Source organism: Anolis carolinensis, chromosome 1 (genome assembly GCF_035594765.1).
Source record: "Anolis carolinensis isolate JA03-04 chromosome 1, rAnoCar3.1.pri, whole genome shotgun sequence".
NCBI classification, from domain to species: domain Eukaryota; kingdom Metazoa; phylum Chordata; class Lepidosauria; order Squamata; family Dactyloidae; genus Anolis; species Anolis carolinensis.
The window spans coordinates 354,372,639-354,399,013 of NC_085841.1; the positions used below are offsets into that span (position 1 = coordinate 354,372,639).

The following is a 26,375-nucleotide window of genomic DNA, read 5'->3' on the forward strand; positions in this document are numbered from 1 at the left end:
CCCCCGACAGATGGCCATCCAGCATCTGCTTAAAAGCCTCCAAAGGAGCCTCCACCACACTCCAGGGCAGAGAGTTCCACTGCTGAACAGCTCTCACAGCGAGGAAGTTCTTCCTGATGTTCAGGTGGAATCTCCTTTCATGTAGTTTGAAGCCATTGTTCCGTGTCCTAGTCTGCAGGGCAGCAGAAAACAAGCTTGCTCCCTCCTCCCTATGAGTCTTGGCAGCTGAGGATATGATCAATAGTTTCGTCAGCTTCCCTGCACAGTCTGCATTTTGGGTCACTAGCTGATTTTTCAATCTTGGCCTTAAAATAAAATAAAAACATATCTCCTGAAGTAAATTATTATTATTATTATTATTATTATTATTATTATTATTATTATTATTATTATTTGATACACAACAAGATTAGTACACAGCAAACATGATCACTATGCTGGCTGTTGTATTGGATTATATGTCAGACACTTCATAAGTGTCTAGGACGATGTGATATATCAGCGAATAATGTGAGCATATCCTACTAGAGTGGCCTGACAGATGGTAATTTTGTCAGTGCCAATTGTTTTCATGTGCTGGCCAAGTTCTTTAGGCACTGCACCCAGTATGCCAGTCACCACTGGAACCACTTTTACTGGCTTGTGTCATGGTCTTTGCAGTTTGATCTTTAAATCCTCCTATCATGTCAGCTTTTCCAGTTGCTTCTTGTCAATTCTGCTGTCACCTGGGATTGCAACATCAACGATCCATACTTTGTTTTTTATCACGATTGTGAGGTCAAGAGTATTGTGTTCCAAAACTCTGTTAGTCTGAATTCAGAAGTCTCAGAGTAGTTACAGTCATTTTCTGTAACTTTTTCAGGCTTGTGATCCCACCAGTTCTTTGCCACAAGGCAGATGATATTTGTGGCACAAGTTCCAATGGATCATCTGAGCAACAGTATTATGCCTCTGCTTGTAGCCTGTCTGCATGATCTCCTTGCAGCAGCTAAGTATGTGATCCATCATTTTATCTGCTTCTTTGCAGAGTTTACACTTGGGATCTGTAGTCGACTTTTCAATTCTAGCTTTGATGGCATTTGCTCTAATTGCTTGTTCTTGGGCTACAAGAATCAGTCCCTCAATCTCCTTTTTAAAAGTTCCACATCCATGTTTTTTCCTTATCAGTTTTGTTCTCAAATTTTCCCAGGAACTTATTATTACTATTACAAGACACAGACTTATCCAGTGAATTTGAACTGAAAATTTGAACTGTTCTTACTATTGGTATCAGTCTTTGTACTGTGCATTTTAATATAAGCATTTTAATAGTCTTATACTTTTATCTGTGTGTTTTAACCATGTTGTACCCGGCCTCAAGCCATGAGGAGAGGGTGGTAACAAAATTATTATTATTTATTATTCATTATTGTTAAACATAGAATTGTCAAAGGAACTAGTTAAAAATCACCAAAAATCATTAGAAACTCTAAAAATAATTATAACACTACTACCCAGCCCCCCTGAATTTCTAGCCCTCAAGACTATTGAAAAATCATTGTATGTCTAAGGACACAGGGATGCAAATCTTTGCTAATTTCATCCTTGAAGGAAGGAACAAGTTATTTTAGTTTTTAAAGAACTTATCACTGTGAGGAAATTCACGACAAAAATGCACATGTGATTATTTTGTGCAAAAACAGCATTTTTTGCAGAAAATAATATTCCTTCTGTTTCCTGTCCAGAAAATGTTGTCTTCCATGCAAAAAAAATCATGAATTTTGGTCAGAATAATTCATAAAGTGAAAAAGATTATTATCTATCCAGGATTTGTCATATCAGGGTTTCTTGACACACAGAGAACAGAGTTTTTTGACCTTTAAAATATTTTGAATTATGGGACAAAATTTCCTAGCAATTAAAAGGCATTACATAGAATTCATACAAGATAATTTCAGTAATGAATACAAACCTTTCTTGTATTTTCCACCTTCCCAGAATCAGTTACTTCATCCCTTTTCATTATATTCAAATATATATTAAATAAACACAGTTGTTTTTGAGACTCACAAGATGCTCCTGCTCAATTTGTGATTCAGAAAGCAAAATGTAAAATAGGTAATCTATATAGCCATGTACTAAGAGCTTAGGGGCCAGTGTGGTGTAGTGGTTTGAGTGTCAGACTATGCTTCTGGAGAACAGGATTTGAATCCACTCTCAGTTATGAAACCCACAGGAAGACATTAGCTCAGCCTTGTAGGAAGCTGCTGAGAGTCCCCTTTGGGGTGAGAAGGATGGGGTATAAATATAGTAAATAAATAAATAAATAGATAAATGACAAACCTCTTCTAAACAAATCTTGCCAAGAAAACTTTAGGGTTGCCATAAGTTGCAAATACAGTAGAGTCTCACTTATCCAAGCTAAATTGGCTGGCAGAAGCTTGGATAAGTGAATATCTTGGATAATAAGGAGGGATTAAGGACGAGCCTATTAAACATCAAATTAGGTTATGATTTTACAAATTAAGCAGCAAAACATCATGTTATACAACAAATTTGACAGAAAAAGTAGTTCAATACGCAGTAATGTTATGTTGTAATTACTGTATTTACGAATTTAGCACCAAAATATCACGATATATTGAAAACATTGACTACAAAAATGCATTGGATTATCCAGAAGCTTAGATAAGCGAGGCTTGGATAAGTGAGACTCTACTGTAACCAGAAGGCTCACAACAACAAACAAAAGGCTTGATAAACAAGTAATGAAGTAGTAACATTACTAAAAGTTATGCTAAAGTAATATTCCAATTAATTCTTTTCAGTATATTAGTTAGCACTGCTTCTAGGAGTCCCAGGATGCATCTACACTGTTGAATTAATACAGTTTGTCAACACTTCCATTCCATGGAATCACTGGAGCTGGAGCTTTACAAAGTGTTTCGCCTTCTCTGCCAAAGGGTGCTGGTACCTCTCCAAAATACAAATCCCAGGTTTTCACAGCATTGACCCATGATAATTAATGTGGTGTCAAACAGCATTACTTCTACAGTGTAGATGCAGACTCAGTGGCAGATATGGGCCATTCACACACCAGGAAGCTGGATACTGGAAGAACAAGCCAAAACAGCAATGAGAATCCAAAGGCAAACTGGAGAGCAAAGCAGGAGACTCAGAACCGAAAGCAATCAAGATCAAATGGCATGCAAGCCAGAACCAGAAGCAAGCCCACACATGAAAGAACACAGCCAGACCAAATATTTTGAGTGAATTTTCACTGGTAAAGGAAGTCCTTTGTACTCCTTCCTTCCCAAAAGCTTAAGCACATAGAGCTGTTAATTATTTATTCGGTCATCTATATGTTGCCTTCCTCCCAGGGTGGGACCCAAGGTAGCTCATAAACAATAAAACGAAATTAAGTGAAACACAGTAATAAAATGAAAACACAACTAAAGGATTACAGTTTTAAAACCACACATTAAGCCATTTGAAAGCATCAAAACACACAGAACCCAAAACTAGAGTACCCGACACTCCCATTAGAAGGCTCTTTACAAACAATTAGTCATTAAAGGCCTCCTTAAACAAGTAGGATTTGCCCACTGGTGAAAAGAAGCAGTCAGGGGGCCAGGTGAGCCTCTTGTGGAAGAGATGTCCACAGCATGAGAAAGGAGACGGTCACAGAGTTGGAAGAGACCACCAGGGCCATCCAGTCCAACCCCATTATGCCATGAAGGAATACACAAAGGTGTCCCAACAGTTGGCCATGAAGCCTCTGCTTTAAAATCTCCAGAGAAGAAAATGCCACCACAATGTGAGGCAGCATATTCCACATCAAACAGTGCTTTACCACCTGGAGGATCTACCTATCTTGTGTAGGCTGAGGAGTTAAACAGGATCTTTACAGAACTGAGAACCACCACATTAGTGCTGATCCTGGTTCATAAACCCAAAACTTGGGGAGACTGACCAAATGGGTAAGAGCAATCATGAAGTCCTCAGTATAAAATTGTTGGAGACTAGCCCGGAGGAGAAGTAAAGGAGAGAATTCCAAGAGAGCAATAAAACAAGCCTTTTATTATCACAGCTGATGATAAGGCAAAACAGTAAGTACCCACATTTGTGGGACCGTACAATGCAAATAGCCGTCGCCCAGCATGTCGTAGCAAACAAAGAATTTTATATCTCGGCCTTATCTAGAATTGACCAATGGCTGAGGGTCTTCCCCACCTTCCACACCTACTTGGCATAAGTGATACCAATGACCTCACTTGTTTACTCTGAGCTTTCTTCTTTCTCTGGAACTTCCTGAAGGAAGTCACCAGCCCACAGGAAGGGAGGAGTACGGGCCCTGTATTGTACATACTACTTTGATCAATACAAAGTGCTTATATTATCCATATAAAGGCTATATGATATATTAATTAATTAATTAATTACATCATTTCTACCCTGCCCTTCTCACCCATCAGGGGACTCAGGGCGGCTTACAATACAACCATATACATAGCATATATTAGCATATATTATAACCAAATTATTTACAGAGCTTAAAAAACATACACAGAGCATTAAATCAGGTAAATTTCATTTAGTTGATGAGGAAGATTTAATTCAGAGACGAGCCTTGTTGATTCTGGTCACAAAATATCATTATGAGGACAAGGGAAGATATCCGGCAACATGTGCTATAAAGCATCTCAATATATGGATTCCAGAATAATACAAAGAGCTGACTGGGAAGAGCTGAGGAAAGCAAACTTGTGTTTTTTCCTTTACAAAGTCCTGAATCTTTAGCACATTCATTGCCATCACTCGTTTCGATGCTTTATCAATTTTTGTTAAAACAAGAACATAAGGAATCCCAAATTCTTCCAACATTTCCATAGCAGTATTGTCAATCGCTTGAATCCCTACTTGGGCATCCACTAATAAGAATGTTCGTTGCAAATTTGGACGATGATTTAATTAAGGTTCCACCATTTCTGCAAAATCTTTGGGTGCTCTGTAACCAAAGCCTGGCATATCAACCAAGGTGAAGAATTTTCCCACTTTGAAGAAATTCATCTTTTTTGTGTGACCTGGATTTTTGGAAACTCTGACTTCAACATCTGGGGCCAATGAAAATAAGGCTTTTATCAAGGAGGATTTTCCCACATTACTTCTTCCTAAAAAGCAAACCTCTGGTAGGGACAATTGTGGGACGTGATCCATCCGGACAGCAGAAGAGTAATAATCAATGACATTTTCTCGGGAAGGAAATATATGCAGAGGCAAAGTTATGTTAGGCAAAAGTTTACTACTTTCTAGCTTATGGTCCCTACAAAATCACTGACCAATCTCCAATATCCCTTTCTAGGGGTAAAGTTCCATAGGGAATACTGGCTTCCTAGCTCCAGGGATTCCTAATTGAAACAGATAAGCTAGATACATTTCAATCTAGCTTCAGGCATAATTATGGGGCAGAGGAGTGTCTACACTTGATCTAAATACTGAATTGGACCAGAAATCACTTTTTGACATCCTCATGATGTTCAGGCACTTCCAGTCACTCACATGAAGGTAAAGCTTGGTAAGCAGAAATTGGGGAATTGTCCAGAATTTAATATAAAATCTGAAAATTTCAGGGTTGTTCTGGACAGCTGGTCTAAGCTGTCTAGATGAGCCAGTACCCTTTTTCCCCTGTACTCTGTGGCACAGGAAAAGGGGAATGACAGTTAGCTTTTCATTCCTTTGTCACAGGAGAAGCAGCGATGGAGCTCCACAGAGGTCTTTCCCACAGCACTGACCCTTTAAACAAAGTCACACACGTAACTTAAGAGAAATGTGAGAAGAATTGGGGTTAATCCAAAATAGGAATTGAGGCCAGTCTAAAGCAAGTGCATGATGGAGCCCAACAATTGTTACCAGCAGTGGAGCCAGGTGGGACCTGGGTGTACATGATGGCTCTCAATAAGATTATTATTATTATTGTACACAGTCTGATGCAGCAATATAGCTAGCTAAGAAAAATAATATGGCCAAGGATGCAATAACTGCAGGCCAAACCAGATCTTCCCGAGATGCTCTTGGGCCCACCTTAAAACTGTGCTGATGCCTCTTTAGAGATTACTCTGGAAAGATAAGATCATTTTCTTTTTACGGCTCTGAAGCCCTGCAGTTATTGCTGACCTTTGCTTTCAGCAGGCAGAATTTGGCAAATTACTGTTTTGTCTGCAGCCTGTCCGTTTCAGTGGGGTTCTTGAAAGCACATTTTCTGGGCAGGTGATTGCTCTCTGGAGCAAGTTAAGAGCCTGTGGAAACCAAGAGACAAGAAAAGAAATTGGGTCTGGATATTCCTGATTCTTTCCAGAAGGGAAATAGGGAGGGGGGGGGGAGTATAGAGGATAGAATATCACTGCCTGACCTAATTTCTCTCAGTTGCGAAGGATGGATTGGATTTTCTTGCTTGCTTCCTAGCTGTCATGCTTGTTTTCCTGCTGTCTTGTTTGCTTCTTAATATTTACACAGAGCCATCAGCGTATACACAGCATAGCAGGGGCACACAGTTGGGTAATATTAGACTCTGCCACTATGGTCCAAACACTCTTTGAATAGGAATATGTGATTCTGCACAGTGAGGCAAGACACCTCTGCTGTGGTTGGAATCTCTTTGGCTTATTCTATCTTTCTCGGTCCCAAAGTTATGGCAGGGCTGAGTCAAAATGCTTGCTCTATTTTAACACCCCGCTTGAAGTCAGTATTTTGCCAATTTTGCAGCTGCAGAGTTACATGCAATGCAGCACAATTTGAGGGCTTCTCCAATTGGCAGCAAACAAAATCAGAAGACACCATTTCTGTTTCCCAAAATACATTTTAGCTATATTGCTGCATCATCTGATGCAAGGAAAATGGAAAGAAAATATTAACTCAGTGTCCTTCCACATATGCCTCAATTCCATGATGGGTTCCGGATTAGCCTAAGGCAGGGGTCCCCAAACTTTTTAAGTGGAGGGCCGGTTCATGGTCCCTCAGATTGTTGAGGGGCCGAATTATCATTTGAAAAAAAAAAAAGAACAAATTTTACACTGTGCATGTCTTATTTGTAGTGCGAACACCCCCCAATGATTATTTATTTGTTTGCTTATTACATTTATACCCCACCCTCTCTCACCCTGAAGGGGACTCAGAGTGGCTTACAAGTTGTATGTACATACATTATATTATATTATTAGCATAGCACAATATTAGCATTATATATTACTATACCAAACCACTATACTGTAATATTATTGGTAATATTACATTTAATATATAATGTATAATTAATATTATTATATTGTCTTATTATTATTATCAGCCGCCCTGAGTCCCCTATTGGGTGAGAAGGGCGGGGGTAGAAATACTGTAATAAATAAATATTATATTGTATTACATTATAATATTACAGTAGAGTCTCACTTATCCAAGATAAATGGGCCAGCAGAACCTTGGAGAAGCGAAAATCTTGGATAATAAGGAGGGATTAAGAAAAAGGCCTATTAAACATAAAATTACATTATGATTTTACAAATTAAGCACTAAAACATCATGTTTTACAAGAAATTGACAGGAAACGCAGTTTAATACACAGTAATGTTATGTAGTAATTACTGTATTTACAAATTTAGCACCAAAACATTGCAACATTTACTACAAAAACAATGACTACTAAAAGGCAGACTGCCTTGGATAATACAGAACCCTGGATAAGTGAGCTTGGATAAGTGAGACTCTACTGTATTATCAATATTATATGTATACACAATATATTATATTATTACCATAGCACAATATTAGTAAATGAAAGAACAATACAATATTTAAAAATAAAAACAATTTTAACCAACATACAGTAAACCTATCAGGATTTCAATGGGAAGTGTGGGCCTGCTTCTGGCGAATGACATAGTCAAGTTAAGTAGGACTGTTGTTGTTGTTGTGTGCCTTCAAGTCATTTCAGACTTTGGGGGAGCCTGAGTCTAAAACTGAGGGCGGGGGCCAGGTAAATGACCTTTGAGGGCCGCATCCGGCCCCCGGGCCTTAGTTTGGGGACCCCTGGCCTAAGGCATTCAGATAACGCCTCAGGTTAATCTGGATTGACCCAGAGTAAACCTAGATTTCCAGGGTTACTCTGGGTTAAAAAATGGAAATAAATCTGGATCTTTCAATAAATCTGGATCATTGCAGGTATAGGCCCTATGGGGATTGACTCTCAGGATCACCTTCTGTGATCCCAAGGACTAATCCCTACTCCTATCCCAGAGCCCGAAAAATTAGGGTGGCACTGCCACCCTCTCCTGCCTACCTCATTAGGGTTAGGTAAAGGTTTTCCCCTGACGTTAAGTCCAGTCGTGACCGACTCTGGGAGTTGGTGCTCATCTCCATTTCTAAGCTGAAGAGCCGGCGTTGTCTGTAGGCACCTCCAAGGTCATGTGGCCGGCATGACTGCATGGAGCGCCGTTACCTCCCCGCCAGAGTGGTACCTATTGATCTACTCACATTTGCATGTTTTCGAACTGCTAGGTTGGCAGGAGCTGGGGCTAACAGCGGGTGCTCATTTCGCTCCCGGGATTTGAACCTGGGACCTTTTGGTCCACAAGTTCAGCAGCTCAGTGCTTTAACACACTGCGCCGCCACCAGGGGCCCTCCTCATTCCCTCCCCCTAAATTTACCAGAGTGATGATGCGATAGTAGCTTACTCCGAAGGGCTTGCAGACAGAGGAAGGCCTCTCTGGTAAGTTCAAAGGGGAAATGGGGGGGCTTGGGGCTGGCTACATGCCCAACCCCCATTCTAGGATTTGGGTATGCTGTGTGGCTGTGATGAACCATGGGCCTTGTAGTCCTGCTCAGGACATTGTAATCCCTGATGAAGATGAAAACTTGGGTTTTTTACCTTCCCAGTCTGAACTGGATTCCTCTCAGCCAGATCCTTCCCAGGCAGATCTGGAAACCTTGCACCTGCAAGAAAGTTGTGCCCCAGAAGTATGTCAAACAACCCCAGAGCCTACTTCTCCCGTGTTCTTGCGCCGGGAGTTTTGTAAACAACAGAGAAGTTTGGATTCAGCTTCGCGCAGGAGTGCGAGGATAGCAGCTAAGAATGTTGCCAATTAGCATTGGTTCTCGTGAGAATCTTTAAGGAGTTTAACATCTGGTCTCAGAGTTTAGCTTTCGTTTCTGATTCCCAGAGAACCGCTTTGGTGAGAAAGTTGGACTCTATATAGGTGTTTTGCCCGCGTAGCAACTTCGCGGAGTCAATTCGTCAGCCTACGGAGCGAGTTGTGTCTGGACAGCGCGCTCCGATTCAAGCCTCGCTTCAGCTCAAGCCTTGCCTTGCTATCCAGCCTTCGCCTTGCTTCCCAGCCTTTGTTTACCTACGGACTTTGCCTTGTTTCCCAGGACTAATCCTTGCCTTGTTTCACGGATTTTACCAAGTTATTCCACGGACCTTGTTCTTGTTCTTAGTTACCTTGTTCCACGTTCAAGCCTTGTTTCAAGTATCGAGTTATTTCCTAGCCACGCTCAAGTTTTATGGACTAAGGACCTTGTCATCTCCCCTCACTTTGCTTGGCAAAGTGAGTGTTTCGGTTATTGGATTACAACTTTGGACCTTGATATTTCTTATTGGACATTGCTTTTTTGGACTAATTCTGACCTTTCCTGAAGGGTCTAATTCTGGACTATTTTCTATACTTGTTTTATTAACTTTATATATTCCTTCAATAAAGATATTAGTTAGATTCTGGCCTCTGTGTATGGTTATTGGTGCCTCTGCCGCCTAGGTCGTGACAGTTTGACTCCGCCGCCCATAAGCACCAACTAACCGAGGCCAGGATGTCTACCGGAGCCGCGCCGGCTGGACAGCCGCTCAGCTACACCATCAGCAAGGACGAAGTGGACCGCATCCGTGACAGACTCAACGCGCAGGATGGAGAAATAAAAGGGTTGAGGGAGCGCGGAGTTCGCCTCCCGGCCATGGCGTTGCCTACCAAGTTTTCTGGAGAAGCTGCTAAGGTTCATGTTTTCCGCCGCCAATGTCAAGCTTATCTAGAGGCCCGTGATGCCGAGTTTCCCCAAGAAGACATCAAGGTGGCGTGGGTCTACAGTCTTCTAGACGGACCAGCGGCTAGCTGGGCGACGGCCCTGTTTGATCAAGCCTCCCCCCACCTAAGTTCAGCACAACGCTTCTTGGATCACCTTAAGGAGACCTGGGGAATCGAGGACAATTTGGAGGCAGCCGGTCACAAACTCCGGCGCCTCCTTCAAGGAGACAGACCCATGTCTCAGTACATAGCCGAGTTCCGCGTGCTGGCCCACAACACCGGCTGGAACGATGTAGCCCTCAGAGGACAATTTCGGGAGGGTCTCAACATTGAAATGCTGGAAGAAATCTCCAAGGTGGATCCTCCCCAGACCCTCGAGGCACTCATTGATCAATGTTTACGGGCTGAAGTCATGATTGCCAACAGGAAACAATGGGTTCGAGGCCAGGGCGGTAGAGCCGGGGCAAAACCCCCCGCTCCCGCCAGTGTTCAGCCACGTCCGGTGTGGAGACCCCCGCCGCCAACCCCATACCCCAGAGGAGGCGAGGAGGTGCCGATGCAGTTGGGCAATGTGCGTCCCAGACTAGATGCCGCCGAGAAGGCCCGTCGTCAACGCTTGAACCTCTGCTGGTACTGCGGGAACGGGGGCCACTTCGCCAGAGAGTGCCCAGCCAAAGGGAAGCCTGCCGCCCGTCTTGCGGCGGCGTCCTCCACGGAGTCGAAGGCGTCTGAGCCGACTGGCACACAGCCGGCGGGGGAAGCCAACGACCGGGTGTAGAGAGGCTCGCCAACCCGGTCAAAAAATCCATCCAAGAGCCGCCAACCGGGGTCCTGTTCCTTCTCGTGGTCACATTATGGTCAGCAAAAAGGGGACCCATCATGATCCACGCCATGATAGACTCTGGAGCTACCAACAATTTCATCGATAGAGAGTATGCCGACTCTCTGGGATTACAATATCATGATTTCAAGAATGCCCGTGTGGTGCAAGCCATAGACGGCCGTCCCCTCAAGACGGGCCCCGTAAGCCAGTGGTCGGAACCCACCAGGATGTGGATAAGGGAACATATGGAAGAGATTTCCTTCTTTGTTACCGAGGTTCCCCATTTCCCTGTGATTTTGGGAATTCCATGGCTGACACTCCACGACCCTAACATCTCCTGGTCCAACAGAGAACTGCAGTTTGCTTCACCGTACTGCCAAAACCATTGCCTCGTAGCCAAGGTATGCCATGCCACAGACTCCGAGCCCATCATCACCTTGCCAAAGAAGTACTCCGAGTATTGGGATGTATTCAATGAGAAAGAAGCCGAAAAATTACCCCCACATAGACCTTATGACTGTGCCATTGACTTGGTGGAGGGGGCCCCGATCCCGCGAGGGCATCTCTACTCCCTGACTGAACCAGAGCAAGAAGCTCTCAGGGAATTCTTAGAGACAAACCTTCGCAAGGGGTTCATCAGACCCTCTCAATCCCCAGCCGCCTCCCCAGTGATGTTTGTGAAGAAGAAGTCAGGGGAATTACGCTTGGTGGTGGACTACAGAGCATTGAACAATATCACCAAGCGGAACAGCTATCCCCTGCCCTTAATCTCGGATCTACTGGACCGACTTCGAGGAGCCAAGGTCTACACCAAGCTGGATCTTCGGGGGGCTTATAATCTAGTTCGCATCAGAGAAGGGGACGAGTGGAAGACCGCCTTCCAGACTAAATTCGGATTATTCGAGTCCCGAGTTATGAATTTCGGTTTATGCGGAGCTCCCGCAACGTTCCAGCATTTTGTCAACGATATTTTTCAGGACTATCTAGACAGATTCTTGATAATCTACCTGGACGATTTTTTGGTGTTTTCCAGATCACAATCAGAACATGAGAACCACGTCAAAATGGTGTTGCAACGACTGCGGGATCATGGACTTTATGCCAAGCTAGAAAAATGCGCTTTTGATCTACAAGAGGTAGATTTCCTTGGCTACCGCATCTCGCCTCTAGGGCTTTCCATGGATCCAGCCAAAGTTTCAGCAGTATTGGAATGGCGGGCGCCAACTAACAAGAAAGAGGTGCAGCGTTTCTTGGGGTTCGCGAACTACTACCGCAAGTTCATTCCAGATTTTGCCCGCTGGTCCGACCCCATCACTAGCTGCATCCGTGGAAAGCAGCCTTTCCGCTGGACTGATCAAGCAGAGAAAGGGTTCCAGCAACTGAAGAAACTATTCACCTCCCAGCCAATTCTACAGCACCCAAATCCTGGAACCCCTTTTGTGGTGCAAGCGGACGCCTCTGATGTGGCAATTGGGGCTGTACTCTTACAACCGGTGGGAGATCACCTCCACCCCTGTGCCTTTTATTCTCGTCAACTAACCACACCAGAGAGGAATTACACCATTTGGGAAAAAGAACTACTGGCCATAAAGGCAGCCTTTGAAACTTGGAGACATTGGCTAGAAGGGGCCAAATTCCCCATTGAAGTCCACACTGATCATCGTAATCTAGAACATCTAAGAACTGCCCGCAAACTAAATCAGAGGCAGCAACGTTGGGCTTTATTCTTTGAACGTTTCAACTTCCAGATCCATTATGTGACCCCAGCTCAAACCAAGCAAGCAGACGCCCTGTCACGTAAACCGGAATACGCTGCAGGACGCAAGGAGACCTTTGAATCCCAACTGCTACAACCTGAGAACTTTGCCACGCTCACAGTGGGGAACACCAAATCCAGTCCCATTGGTTCAACCTCCCCTACTCCAGGACCCATCTGTGCTCAAGAAATCAGGGCTAGTCAGCAAGCAGATGCCTGGGCGCAGGACCAACTTCGCCAAGGTCTGCATTTTCCCTTTTCGCTTAAAGATGGGCTGCTCTGCTATAGAAATCATGTTTATATCCCACCCGGACCGGGCAGGGAAAAAGCGCTTCGTCTGTGTCATGACTGCAAACCAGCAGGACACTTCGGACTATTTAAAACCATGCATTTGATCCTAAGAGATTTTTGGTGGCCCAAGATCCGCAAGGATGTGGAAAAATATGTCAACACCTGCCCAGTATGCCAGCGCTCCAAGATACGAAGGGAGAAGCCCTCAGGGCTTTTGCACCCCCTTCCTACCCCATCTCGCCCATGGGAAATAATTTCCGCGGATTTCATCACTGACCTACCACCTTCCTGTGGATTCACCACGATCTTAGTGGTGGTGGACCTATTCACCAAGTTAGCCCATTTCATTCCCTGCGAAGGCCTCCCCACGGCCAAAGAAACTGCGGATCTATTTCTTCAGCATGTTTTCAGACTACATGGATTGCCCAAGAGTTTAGTCACAGACCGTGGATCTCAATTCACCTCTCGTTTTTGGAAGGCACTACAAAAACTACTGGGCATAGACTCTCGCTTATCTTCAGCTCATCATCCCCAAACAGATGGGCAAACGGAGCGCACCAATGCCACTTTGGAGCAGTATCTTCGCTGTTATGTAAACTACCAACAGGACAATTGGGCTCCTCTGTTACCACTGTCTGAGTTTGCCTACAATAATGGAGTTCAAGCTTCTACAAAAGAAACGCCGTTCTTTGCAAACTACGGTTTCCATCCACGTTTCTTTCCCCCTGTCATTGAAACTTCAGAAGTTCCCGCAGCAGAGGATTGGCTGCAGGAACTCACAGCGGTGCAACAACTTTTGCTCCAGCAACTGGACCAAGCCAAGGAGGACTATAAACGCCACGCTGACAAACACCGCCAGCCGGGCCCCGAAATCAAGGTAGGAGATCGGGTTTTTCTGTCCACTCGCTTCCTGCCCTCCCACCGCCCATGCCGGAAGTTAGATGCCCGCTTCATTGGCCCCTATCCAGTGGTGGCGCAATTAAACCCCGTGACTTTCAAACTCCAACTTCCGCGTTCAATGCGCATTCACCCAGTGTTTCACCGTTCCCTGCTCCTTCCGGCGGATGGTGTGCGTCCTGATACAGACCAACCGGCCCCCCCTCCTGTTTTGATGAATGGGGAGGAGGAGTTCGAGGTTGAGGACATTTTGGATTCTCGCTTTCATCGCCGCCGCCTACAATATCTCATTGACTGGGTGGGTTTTGGGCCTGAGGAACGCTCTTGGGAAGACGCCTCCACAGTCCATGCTCCTGATCTAACCCGTCGCTTCCATCTGACCTATCCCACCAAACCGCGACCTCGCGCCTCGGGGAGAGGACCCCAGTTTGGGAGGGGCCCTGAGGAGGGGGATAGTGTGATGAACCATGGGCCTTGTAGTCCTGCTCAGGACATTGTAATCCCTGATGAAGATGAAAACTTGGGTTTTTTACCTTCCCAGTCTGAACTGGATTCCTCTCAGCCAGATCCTTCCCAGGCAGATCTGGAAACCTTGCACCTGCAAGAAAGTTGTGCCCCAGAAGTATGTCAAACAACCCCAGAGCCTACTTCTCCCGTGTTCTTGCGCCGGGAGTTTTGTAAACAACAGAGAAGTTTGGATTCAGCTTCGCGCAGGAGTGCGAGGATAGCAGCTAAGAATGTTGCCAATTAGCATTGGTTCTCGTGAGAATCTTTAAGGAGTTTAACATCTGGTCTCAGAGTTTAGCTTTCGTTTCTGATTCCCAGAGAACCGCTTTGGTGAGAAAGTTGGACTCTATATAGGTGTTTTGCCCGCGTAGCAACTTCGCGGAGTCAATTCGTCAGCCTACGGAGCGAGTTGTGTCTGGACAGCGCGCTCCGATTCAAGCCTCGCTTCAGCTCAAGCCTTGCCTTGCTATCCAGCCTTCGCCTTGCTTCCCAGCCTTTGTTTACCTACGGACTTTGCCTTGTTTCCCAGGACTAATCCTTGCCTTGTTTCACGGATTTTACCAAGTTATTCCACGGACCTTGTTCTTGTTCTTAGTTACCTTGTTCCACGTTCAAGCCTTGTTTCAAGTATCGAGTTATTTCCTAGCCACGCTCAAGTTTTATGGACTAAGGACCTTGTCATCTCCCCTCACTTTGCTTGGCAAAGTGAGTGTTTCGGTTATTGGATTACAACTTTGGACCTTGATATTTCTTATTGGACATTGCTTTTTTGGACTAATTCTGACCTTTCCTGAAGGGTCTAATTCTGGACTATTTTCTATACTTGTTTTATTAACTTTATATATTCCTTCAATAAAGATATTAGTTAGATTCTGGCCTCTGTGTATGGTTATTGGTGCCTCTGCCGCCTAGGTCGTGACAGTGGCTTAAATCCTGAGAGGAACTGGGATTTTAATCCCCAGTTCCTCTCGCTATTTAGGCATGTCTGGAATGGTCCTCGGGGTGCATCTATACTGCAGAATTAATGCAACTGCACTTTAACTACCATGGTTCAATGCTATAGAATCCTGTGAGCTGTAGGCACCAGCACTCTTTAGCAGAGAAGGCTAGAGGCTTTGTTAACTACAACTCCCATGAAAGAAAACTGTTGGGTTTTTTATGTCAAGATTCTCTGATAAGCAGAATCATTGTACAGGTGAGAAATTTTACAGTTCAGAAATTCAAGTGGGATATACATACAGTAGAGTCTCGCTTATCCAATACTCACTTTTCCAACATTCTGGATTATCCAATGCATTTTTGTAGTCAATGTTTTCAATACATCGTGATATTTTGGTGCTAAATTTGTAAATACAGTAATTACTGCATAGCATTACTGCGTATTGAAATACTTTTTCTGTCAAATTTGTTGTATAACATGATGTTTTGGTGCTTAATTTATAAAATCATAACCTAATTTGATGTTTAATAGGCATTTCTTTAATCCCTCCTTATTATCCAACATATTCGCTTATCCAACATTCTGCCTGTCATGGAACCAAGTCCCAGGGCTGAATTTCCAAGCCCTGGACTTGGAATCATAACATAAATAACCCTGGAAGCACCTGGCAGAAGAAGATAGAATGAGCCTGGGAACTCGGGGTTGAAAGTATAAACAATTATAATTGGTATAGTGTGTGGGAATAGTAGAAATGTGATACAAGGGGTGGGGTTTGATGATGATATTTGCGTGTGGTGTTACGTTGCATCAGAGGTGATAAAAATGATTGTATGTAAACATTAGGTCATTCTCGACTTTTCCAAAGTCATGTATTCTTCAATAAAGATTGGATTTGAGAGCAGCTATCTTTGATCTGCGTTCAGACTGGTCCTTTGAAGTGAGCCTGACATTTAAGTCGAGAATCCCGTTCTCACCCTCCTGCGGATTCGCAGTGAAGTGATAATGAATGAAGAAGGTGATCAAAGCCCAAATGGAACAGGGAGGCCTTTGCCAGGGGCCCGGCCGTTGGGGAAAGAGACGCTGCAAGCCATAGCTTCCTCTACGGGGTACCCCAGGCCGAACGGCGTGACCCAGAGGATTCCCAGAGGAGGAAGAGGCGTCTCTGCGGCTGCAGAAACCAGTTGGGGATCTGGAGGAAGCATGCCGGAGACCGTGGCCCTGCGGTTATCCATCCTGGAAACTAATTTATCCAGGCTGTCGGAAACCGTGGGGAGGTTGGTGCCACTATTGGAAGAGAATCTCCAGAAGGAGCCCACCCGATATGGCGCCGAGAGAGAGCCAAGTAAAGAAGGAGATTGGAGCCAGAGGGGCCAGCGCGCCTCAACGCAGAGCCCCGTGGCGGCGAGGGGCGAGGGGGATGAGGAATACTGGCAGGAACTGGAGTTCCGAGACAGAATGGCGCGCGAAGTGGAGCGCCAGCAAGCTCTGGGAACTCTGAGGCCGCCAACTCCAACAGAACTTCCAACCCCCTGAATGGGCGTCGGGGTGGAAAGACCACTGGGGCCAGGGATCGGGTCCAGTGGATTAGCGGACGAAGGCGGAGAGGAACCGGAGATCCAGGAAGAGGAGGAGGATGTGCCGTACGACGAGGGAAGGCGAGGTGCGGGGGCTACAGCGAGGCCCGCATTCGGATGGGTGGAAGGGCCGACAGCAGCGGCAGAATTTCGGGAGCCGTGCAGAACGACCGCCGGAGTGGGGCGCGGCGTGTTCAAAGGGGCCGTCCAAGGAAACCCGATGCAACCCTTCCCCATGCCTCCCAGACAGCATCAACGGGCCGCAGAATGGATGCAAAGGAGGGAAGATCTCAAACTGGAATACGGAGGGGAATCATCTGAACTGAACTTTTTCCTCATTAGCATCAGAGGATATATGGAAGACAATGTACACACATTCCCCTCCGAAGCAAGCATGGTTCGGGCCATCGGCAACACACTAAAGAGAGGAGCGGCCAGCTGGTATGTGCAACTACATGCCAGACGCGACCCATGCCTGAGGTCAGTGCCCCGCTTCCTCGCCGCACTGGAAAACCGGTTCAGAAACCGGCTAGAGCAATTGAGGGCTCGAGACCAGCTTAAAGGAATAAAGCAGAGGGACAAAACGGTGCCCGAGTACGCAGAGGAATTCCTCCATCTCGCGGAAAAGGTACCAGAGTGGTCTGAAGTGACCAAAGTGGAGATATTCAAAGAGGGACTACGCCCCGAGATTTTTAGTTGGGCAGCGCACAGAGACGACCCAGAAACACTCCAGGGCTGGATACAACTAGCGGGGCGCGTCGAATCCACCCTGGCCCAAGTAAAGCGTTTCAGGAGCGGCGGCGGCCAGCAAAGACCGGTGGCGAGAGGTCGAGGAGAAACGAGGAAGCAGGAAAGGCCCGGAGGGAGGCCGGGGATCCCCTTCAAAGGAGATGACAGCAAACCCAAGCCGGGATGCTTTGTATGTGGGAAGACGGGCCATCGAGCAGCAGAATGTTGGGCCCGGAAGGGGGAGCCGCCAAAACCCTCAACGCCCAAGCCAGCAACCGGGAGGCGAGCGGAGGGGGAGGTGCGAGCCCCAGAATCTCCGGAAAGGCTGGTGAGTCGAGACAAACGCATGCTAGTAGTGCCAATCTGCCTATCGGGGCTAGAGAATCGGGCCACCTGCAGGGCATTCGTGGATTGCGGATGTTCTAGGAACATTATAACTCCGGAACTAGCAGGAGCGCTGAAATGCCAGCAGACGTTGCTTGACTCCCCAATTGCATTTTCGCAGCTAGATGGATCAGTTGCTGCTGGGGAAGTATCTACAAAGGAAATACGGGGGGTCCCATGTAAAATAGGCAAATGGGAAGGAAGAATATCCTTTGTGATAGCCCCTATTGCCACATACCACGTAATACTAGGGATCCCATGGCTCGAACAGGCAAATCCTGAAGTAGATTGGAGAGGAAAGAGCCTAGCATTTAAAGAACAACAGACGCAATGGGAGATAAGCAAAATAGCAGGAGAGGAGGACGAGGGAGATGAAGCAGGTGAAATAGACCCACAGCTATTGCCACCTGAATACAGAGACTTTGTGGATGTTTTCAATCAGAAAGAGGCAAGTAAATTACCTCCCAAGAGGAATATAGAAGTAGAAATTGAAATAACCCCAGGAGCAAACTTACCAAAACCAAAAGTGTATCCCATGTCTGTTCAGGAGAAGGAGGAATTGAGGAAATATATTGATAAGAACCTGGCGCGAGGCTTCATTAAGCCATCCAATTCTCCTCTCGGAGCCCCAGTGTTATTTAGGAGAAAGAAAGACAACTCCCTAAGATTGTGCATTGACTATCGAAATTTAAATGCAATTACTAAGGACAATAAATACCCTATGCCCTTAGTAAAGGATTTAATTACCGTATAGAAGAAAGGGAGCATATTTACTAAACTTGATTTAATTGAAGCATATCATAAATTAAGAATCAAACCTGAGGATACTTGGAAAACTGCATTTTCCTGCGCATTCGGCCATTTTGAATATAAAATTTTGCCATTTGGGTTAAAAAATGGCGGCAGTTGCTTTATGCAGCTGATAAATGAAATACTGCACCCATTGTTGTACCGAGGGGTATTCATATTCCTTGATGATATCTTGATCGTGAGAGAAGATAAAGAAAAGCACGTGGAATTGGTCCGGGAAGTTTTGCAGAGACTAAGGGAAGCAAAGCTGTATGCAAAACTGTCCAAATGTGAATTTAATAAAACTCAAATTGACTTTCTGGGGTATCGGATATCTCCAGAAGGGTTAGCTATGGACCCGTCTAAAGTATCAGACGTAAAAGAATGGGGAGTACCTCAAACAAGGAGGCAATTGCAATCATTTCTGGGGTTTGCAAATTTTTATAGATCGTTCATAAAAGGCTTTGCGCAAATAACCGCACCCCTTACTGAACTTTTAAAAACAAAAGGGAAAGGGGAGACAGCAAAAGTGAAAGCTCCTGGCGCCAAACTGAGTTGGACGCCAGAATGCCAAAAGGCATTTGAAACCCTAAAAGGATGCTTCACAGAAGAACCCGTCCTAAAACACCCCGATATCCGGAGCCCTTTCATAATCCATTGCGATGCTTCAGACTGTGCATACGGGGCAGTACTATTGCAAAAGGATCAAAATGGGAACTTAAAACCTTGTGGATATTTGTCCCGGAAGTTCAGTGAAACTGAAAAATGTTGGCCCATATGGGAAAAAGAGGCATTAGCCATATTAAAAGCCTTAGAATGCTGGCGACACTTCCTCGAAGGGAGCGGAATCCCATTTGAAATTTGGTCTGACCATAAGAACCTCCAGTATTTAAAATCTCCTCGAAAATTGTCCCCCAAACAAATTAGATGGGCACAATACTTCAGCAGGTTCGATTTCCAATTAAAGTTTTTCCAAGGGAAACAGAATGTCTTGGCAGATGCTCTTTCACGCATGCCTCAACACGAAGGCATAACCACAGCAAAAGAGGGAACAATATTCTCTGATAAACAATGGGGCTTAGCTGTCAGGACAAGAGCGCAAACCCAAAGAGAGAACACTGCTATTATTGAATTCGACGGGGAAAATAGTTGGGGAAAAGAACTGAAACAGTCATACGAAGGAGATCAGTGGATCGCGTCCAACGCAGAAAAGGGGGAGCAGAAGGGGGGATTTTGGTTTGTGAACAAGAAACTGTATATCCCAGCAATATTAAGGATTAAGATTTTGCATCGTTTTCACAATAACCAGAGCGCTGGTCATACAGGAATTACAAAAACAACAAAGGCAATAGTAAAACATTGTTGGTGGCCAGGAATGAGGAAGGACATAAAGAATCATGTTGTTCAATGTGATGATTGTGCCAGAAATAAATCGAGAGGAGGGAAGCCAATGGGATTATTACAAACAGTAGCGGAACCTACCAGGCCTTGGGAATGTGTAGCTATGGACTTTGTGGGGGAACTGCCGGTTAGCAAAGGACATCGTTATATTTGGACAGTATTAGACCTGTTTTCTAAACAGGCCCACTTTATAGCACTGACGAAATTACCATCGGCAGAGAAACTAGCTGAATTATACATAAACCATATTTACAAACTTCATGGATGTCCCAGTAGAGTGGTCAGTGACAGAGGGGTTCAATTCACAGCAAAATTTTGGAAAAAATTCTTGGAAATGCTAGGAGCAGAAAGGAGTCTAAGTTCTGCTTTTCACCCCATGACAAACGGGGCAGTAGAACGTACTCAACAGACGCTTGGGCAGTTCCTTCGAATGTACTCTAACATGAGACAAAATGACTGGTCTAAGTGGCTGGCTTTCGCAGAACTAGCTTTTAATTCGACTATACATTCAGCAACAAATAAAACTCCCTTTGAAGTAGTTTACGGGTATGAAATACAGCCTCTGCCCCAGTTGCCAAAATGGACAGAGAATGAAGAAACAGGGGCAGGGAAATGGAAAACTCAAATGCTAGAATGCTGGAGTCAAGTGACTGCATCCTTAAAGGAAGCACACAAAAAGTATAAAACATTCGCAGACAGAAAAAGGGTGGGAGGCGATAAATTGGAGAAAGGAGATTTAGTGTGGTTAAGTACCCAAAACATCAAATTGGGGCTACCTTCGAGAAAATTGGGCCCCAAATATATTGGACCATTCAGAATACAGGGTGTTATCAACGAAGTGACTTTCCAGTTGGCATTGCCAAAAAGTTTAGGGAAAATACACCCAGTATTCCATCGCAGCTTACTGAAAAAGTATATGGGTACTTTGGACAAAATGGACACATAGAGTTATTGTTTGATTTATTTCAGGATTGTGATGAAAGAAGAACCGAAGAGGAGGACGAAGAAAAAGAGGGCGCCATGTCATGGAACCAAGTCCCAGGGCTGAATTTCCAAGCCCTGGACTTGGAATCATAACATAAATAACCCTGGAAGCACCTGGCAGAAGAAGATAGAATGAGCCTGGGAACTCGGGGTTGAAAGTATAAACAATTATAATTGGTATAGTGTGTGGGAATAGTAGAAATGTGATACAAGGGGTGGGGTTTGATGATGATATTTGCGTGTGGTGTTACGTTGCATCAGAGGTGATAAAAATGATTGTATGTAAACATTAGGTCATTCTCGACTTTTCCAAAGTCATGTATTCTTCAATAAAGATTGGATTTGAGAGCAGCTATCTTTGATCTGCGTTCAGACTGGTCCTTTGAAGTGAGCCTGACACTGCCGGTCCGTTTATGTTGGATAAGTGAGACTCTACTGTATATGTTTGCACAGAAAACTGCATTTTTATGTAGAAAACACATTTACTCTTTTCTGTGCAGGAACCTTTTTCTATGTAGAAATGTTGATTTCATCCCCACACAACAAATAATAACCATGCTTGGAAACCTGAAGAATCATTCACTTCTTAAATGTGTGCAGGAAGTTAAAAGCGTAATACTGACTCTCTCTCTGTGTGTATGTGTGTGTGTGCTCTTGGCAATGTTGACAATTTGTGTAGCTCCAGAAGGCCATAGGAACAAAAATTTGGCCCTGCCCTGCCCGAGATACAAATCTGCCTTTCTGAAATGCTAATCCACAGGTAATACAGGATGTGGTCTGTGTGTGGGATGGAAACTGACTGGTCCTCCATTCTGGGTGTGAGGTGTGTTAATGTAATAGCGTTTGTCAATCCCACCCATTCAGTGTTAACAAATCTCTATTAAGCAATATGGTTACCTGGCATGAGATAGCTTTTTGAGCTCACCCTCGGTTCATCCTGGCAATCTACCAGAAGCATCCTGTGGATGTCCATGACACTTTGCTGCAGGAGGGAGCAAATTGCTTTCTAAAGCCAATGCCATGGCAATTATTAAAAGCATCGACTTGAATGAGAGTTGATGGTTTCATCCCCAAACAAAATCATTCACAATCTGCAGTTATTGCCATCCTGGCAACACAGCATGATGCTGATTCAATTTGTGTGTGTCACTTGGCTGTTACATTCCGCTCTTCCTTTCTCATCCTGTGATGGATTATGGCTTGTAGGAGCTACCAGCGAGGAAATTCCAGGGGAGGTAACCCCTCACCAGCTGAGTAAAGAAGAAGAACAGATCATGATCAAACTACCTTGAATTGTGTGACCTTTGTCTTTAGCGAATCTGTATTAATTTTAAATTAAATTTAAATTTACAGTATTTATATTCCACCCTTCTCGCCCCAAAGGGGACTCAGGGCGGATCACATTGCACACATATAAGGCAAACATTCAATGCCATATAACATAGAACAGAGACAGACGCAGAGGCAATTTAAACCTTCTCCAGCTTCCAGCTTCCTGAGGGTATGCTTGATTCCGGCCACAGGGGGAGCAGCTGCTTCATCATCCACTGCGATGGCAACTTTCTCATTCCAACGGCAGCTAGATGATTTTTATGGTGTCATAAATTAGCATCCCCACATATAAGTAGTACCTAAATTTCCTACTTGATAGATGCAACTATCTTTCGGATTGCTTAGATCAGCAACGAGCAGGGGCTATTTTTTTAAAATTGTCGGGTGCTCACCCCGACACGGGCTGGCCTCGAACTCATGACCTCTTGGTCAGAGTGATTTATTGCAGCTGGCTGCTAACCATCCTGCGCCACAGCCCGGCCCCTGTAAATAGATATTACCATTGTCTATTGCATGTCTCATCTTAAATATCCAATCCTCTACAACAGAGTGAACTCCTTCCACCATTCATATGGTTATCAACTCATTTTGGTTTTAGGCAATCTCTTTACTCTTGCTTTTGTCCTCTAACAACCATTATGCAATTGAACCTGTCACTTCATCATCATACCCATATTTTTTTTCTATTTCTGCGGCTCTATACACACACACACACACGCAAGCACGCACAATACCTATAAAGCTGTATTCCTAGGCACTTCACCTCATGCTTCTTATACATGCATACATGAGTGCACACATACTCATGCTCACCAGATGACAAACATTATCCAGGCCACATCTACACTGACCACTCAGATCAGTATAGATCAGGATCCGTTTGTGTCAGCCAAATGCCGCATGGGGTTTATCTGCGGAAATACAGGGCAAGGCCATCTTCATGCATCCTGCATTACCAAAGGTCGACCCTAGAATAAGGTGTCTATGTAGAATTGCCTACAGTCCAACACTCAAACCACTACACCACTCTAGCTCCAAATAAATACTGGCCATTATTCAACAATGTAGCCTATCTTTACATAACTTTACATATAGTTTAGTAATGTAATGAAGCACTATGAAACCCTCTTACTTAATTGTGAAGATTCCTACCAAGGCATGGGTGTCCAGATGAACATCAGACTCTATTGAGGTACATCAGAATTCCCTAGCCATTGTCTGGATACTCACTGGATTCTTTTGATCCCTGTCCTCTCGATTATGGCTGGTTTGTAATTGTTATTTATTATATAGTTGCATCTGTTTTAATATTGTCTCTCAACTGCTGACTATGTAATATATGTTGTTATTTTGATTGGAAACCGCCCTGAGTCCCCTCGGGGTGATAGGGTGGTATATAAATAAAGTTTTATTATTATATATTATTATTGATGCACATTGGCACTCCCTAGCTGATATGCCAGTGAGTATTCAATACACATCTGTCCCAATGCACAACGGTTACTTCATGGACTCTGCTCCATAGTTACATCATGGCAGTCCCTTACTCAATATGGACACAAAACTGCTCAACTCTATTTCCCACTAATGTAAGTGTCATATTGAATTCCAGACATTGTAGTTATGACTTGGTTCTTGGAGAAAAGAGGGTAATCACTAGCAGTTTTAGCTTGAGTGTCCCTTATCCAAAATCTTTGTGTTTGATAAGCATTTAAAACAGCTGAAACAGCTGGATTTTGTATATACATACATACATACATACATACATACATACATACATACATAATGAGATATCTTGGAGATGAGACCCAAGTCTAAACAGGAAATTTATATATGTTTCACATACACAATATACACATAACTTGAAGGGAATTTTATATGCAATGTTTTAAAAATATTTCTGCATGGAACAAAGTTTATATACATCAAACCACCAGAAAGCGAACATCAGAAACTACCCATGTGGACTATTTTGGATTTCTAGATAACCAAACCATCGTTATTTCCCAGACATAGAAAATAATATGAAATAATCTAGATGAGATCATCCACATTGTTCTTCCTGCCCTTTGAGTTGATTTTTCTGTACTAGAGGGAAGAAAAAGAAATTAGGAAGTTTCCCCTGGCACTAAAATAAGTGGTTATGAATGACACAAAGAGACCATCTCCTGCGCGACAAGGCAATGCCACTTTTCAAAATTGCTTTCTGAGGTTTGAAACCCATTAAGCAGAGGCGAATGAAAACAAAATATATGTCCCTGGTAGTGTAAAAGAAGAGTATATTGGATTGTGATAAGAAAAGACATCCACCATCCATTAAGACATATTTCAGGCTACCCTATTTTGTCAAGAAACTGTCTGTAAGGGTTTCCCTGTCTCAGAAGAAGAAGAAGAAAGGCAAAAATGCACAAGAATCCTTGCTGTCCTCACAACAACTCAGTTTGCATTTGCTGCTGGAATAGTGACTCTTTTTTAAGGTGCGAAAACTGACAAGATGTATTTACTTCCTTTCTTCATTCCTAGCCTTCCACCTCTCCCCACTGTCTCACCTTTCTTGGATCTAATTCTTGGTTTTGAACTGAGCACTTCTAGGAATCGGTAACTAGTCAGACACTAATAGGCCTGGAGGATGCGAGCTTCTACCGCTTCTTCATCCCTGAATCACTCACATCAGCCAATAGTTCAATCAAAAGAAAGTCAATGGCACATCCAAGTACTGATGACTCTCCTTTCTGTGAGACAGACTGTTGAGCGGAATCACTCTTTTAGTCGCATTTGAAAAACAAGTGGCCAAGTAAATAGCTGCCTCTCCATATTCATGAATTCTATATCCACAGATTCTACTATCTATAGCTTGGGGGGGAAAAATTAATCCCAAAAGCAAATCGTTGTTGTTGTTGTTGTTGTTGTTGTTGTTGTTGTTGTTGTTGTTATCATTTTTGAGACACAACAAGATTAGTATACAGCAAATAAGATCGCTATGCTGGCTGTTGTATTGGATCAAACTTCCCAAGTGTCTAGGACTATGTGATGTATTGGCGAATAATGCGTTCAGATCCAAGTAGGGTGGCCCTTTGCATCTGACAGGTGGTAATTTTGTCAGTGCCGATTGTTTTCAAGTGCTGACCAAGGTCTTTAGGCACTGCACTCATTATTATTATATTATTATTATTATTATTATTATTATTATTATTATTATTATTATTGTGTTGTTGAAGGCTTTCATGGCCGGGATCACAGGGTTGTTGTATGTCTTTCGGGCTGTGTGGCCATGTTCCAGAAGTATTCTCTCCTGACGTTTCGCCCACATCTATGGCAGGCATCCTCAGATCTATGGCAGGCATCCTCATACCTCACAACCTCTGAGGATGCCTGCCATAGATGTGGGTGAAATGTCAGGAGAGAATACTTCTGGAACATGGCCACACAGCCCGAAAGACATATAACAACCATTATTATTATTTTTCACTAAGGTTCAGGGCAGATTACAACAAAATTAAAACAAGAGTAAGCTAAAATACAAAACCATTTAAAACAAATAGATTGAAACACAAAGACATACGACTAAAATAGACATTTGAATAATTCAAACCAATAATTTTATAAAAGGAACAACATTTTACTAGGCCACTGTATATGATGGAACTTGAGCATTCATGGATTTTGTATCCATACGGGTCCTGAAACCAAACCCCAATGGAAACTGAGGGTCCACTGAGGAATGTCTCTCTCTCACACACAGTTCAACAAAAGGGAGTATCATTTTTTTTCAAACTCAGGCTTGAATATGCAGGATCAAACAACACTCAGCAGCATTTATTCACAACAGGAGTTTCTTGTGCATCACTGAGCAAATTAGCCCAGTTTTAAAGGTCTCTCGGGGACATGAGCTAAGCATGATGGATATTCCAGAGTTATTTTGAAA

The 26,375-nt window shown here is 43.9% G+C and overlaps 1 pseudogene; it reads right to left on the reverse strand.

Moving 5' to 3' along the window:
• Nucleotides 1-4,558: 4,558 nt before the first annotated feature.
• The window catches only part of LOC100553355 (GTP-binding protein 8-like), a 68,925-nt pseudogene continuing 47,108 nt past the window's right edge, over nucleotides 4,559-26,375 (reverse strand).